General features: G+C 34.4%; 1 non-coding gene across 1 annotated transcript; it reads left to right on the top strand.

Moving 5' to 3' along the window:
• The first annotated feature begins 499 nt into the window (after positions 1-499).
• LOC112773943 (small nucleolar RNA R71) lies at positions 500-607 on the top strand. Its single transcript, XR_003188462.1, has one exon. It is a non-coding gene; the product is annotated as a small nucleolar RNA R71 (small nucleolar RNA).
• The last annotated feature ends 1664 nt before the right edge of the window (positions 608-2271 follow it).

Genomic DNA, 2271 nt, shown 5'->3' on the forward strand with positions numbered 1-2271 from the left:
TTCTTCCACCATTATTGTTGTTGAAGCCTTGTTGAGGCTTCTGTTAGTCCTTCCATGAGAGATTTGGATAATTTTTCCATGAAGGATTATAGGTGTTTCCATAGGATTCTCCCATGTAATTCACCTCTTCCATTGCAGGGTTCTCAGGATCATAAGTTTCTTCTTCAAAAGATGCTTCTTTATTACTGCTGGATGCAGCTTGCAATCTAGTCAGATTCTGAGAAATCATATTGACTTACTGAGTCAATAATTTGTTCTGAGCCAATATGACATTCAGAGTATCAATCTCAAGAACTCCTTTCTTCTGAGTTGTCCCATTGTTCACAGAATTTCTTTTAGAAGTGTACATGAACTGGTTATTTGCAACTATTTCAATGAGTTCCTGGGCTTCTACAGGCGTTTTCTTCAGATGAATAGATTTGTCTGCAGAATGGTCCAATGACATCTTGGATAACTCAGACAGACCTTCATAGAAGATACCTATGATGCTCCATTCTGAAAGCATGTCAGAAGGACACCTTTTGATTAATTGCTTGTATCTTTCCCAAGCTTCATAGAGGGATTCACCTTTCTTCTGCTTGAAGGTTTGAACTTCCACTCTAAGCTTACTCATCTTTTGAGGTGGAAAGAATTCAGCTAAGAAGGCATTGACTAGCTTTTCCCAAGAGTTCAGGCTGTCTTTAGGTTGTGAGTTTAACCATATACTAGCTCTGTCTCTTACAGCAAAAGGGAAAAGCATAATTCTGTAGACCTCGAGATCAAATCCATTGGTCTTAACAGTGTCACAGATTTGCAAAAATTCAGCCAAAAACTGATGAGGATCTTCTAATAGAAGTCCATGAAACTTGCAATTCTGTTGCATCAGAGAGACTAATTGAGGCTTAAGCTCAAAGTTGTTTGCTCCAATGGCAGGAATAGAGATGCTTCTCCCATAGAAGTCGGGAGTAGGTGCTGTAAAGTCACCAAGAACCTTCCTTGCATTGTTGGCATTGTTGTTATTTTCGGCTGCCTTGTCTTTTTCTTTTTCGAAAATTTTTGTTAGGTCCTCTCCAAAGAGTTGTGCTTTAGCTTCTCTTAGCTTCCTCTTCAAGGTCCTTTCAGGTTCAGGATCAGCTTCAACAAGAATGCCTTTGTCCTTGTTCCTGCTCATATGAAAGAGAAGAGAACAAGAAAGTATGAAATTCTCTATGTCACAGTATAGAGATTCCTTGAGGTGTTAGAAGAATACAGGAATAGAGGGATGAGGTAATTAGATAAGAATTCAAACATATGAAGAAAGAGAGAGAGTCCGAATTGCTAATTGAGGAGGAGTGTTAGTCCTTAAATAGAAGGAGGTGAGAAGGGGGGGAAAATTTTTCGAAAACAAATTTTTAAATAAAACTAAAAATTTTAAAATAATTAAAAAGAATTTTGAAAAAGTGGTTGATGGTTTTTCGAAAATTAAAAGTGAGAAAGTGGTTAAGTGATTTTGAAGAAGATTTTGAAATTAGTAATAAAAAAGATATGATTGAAATTTATTTTGAAGAAGATGTGATTGAGAAGATATGATTGAGAAGATATGATTGAAAAAAAATTTAAAAAGATTTTAAATTTTTTTTAAAATTAATGACTTGGCTAACAAGAAATTTAAAAGATATGATTCTAAAATTCAAATATTGAACCTTTCTTAACAAGGAAGTAACAAACTTGAAATTTTTGAATTAAATTATTAGTTGGTAGCAAGGATTTTTGAAAATAGTGAAAGAAAAATGGAAAAAGGTTTGATTTTGAAAAAGATATGATTGAAAAAGATATGATTTGAAAAAGATTTGATTTTGAAAAATTATGAAGATTTGAATTAAAAACTAACTTACCTCCCTTGTGTTGTCCTGGCGTTAAATGCCCAGAATGGTATCCATTCTGGCGTTTAACGCCCATTTGGCTACCTCCTTGGGCGTTAAATGCCCAGCCAGGTACCCTGGCTGGCGTTTAAACACTAGAATTCCTTCTTCACTGGGCGTTTTGAACGCCCAGCTTTTTCTCTGTGATTCCTCTGCTGTATGTTCTGAATCTTCAATTCTCTGTATTATTGACTTGAAAAGACATAATTTTAAATTTTTTTTTGAATTTTTAATGATGAGAGAGAACAACAACAAAATGAAACTAATCATGAAAAACTAAGATCAAATAAACAATGCATGCAAGAACACGTTGAATGTCTAGATGAACATCAACAACATATTTTTTTTAAAATTTTTAAGAAAAGAAAGACATGCAAGACACCAAACTTAG

Source organism: Arachis hypogaea, chromosome 18 (genome assembly GCF_003086295.3).
Source record: "Arachis hypogaea cultivar Tifrunner chromosome 18, arahy.Tifrunner.gnm2.J5K5, whole genome shotgun sequence".
Classification (NCBI taxonomy): Eukaryota; Viridiplantae; Streptophyta; class Magnoliopsida; order Fabales; family Fabaceae; genus Arachis; species Arachis hypogaea.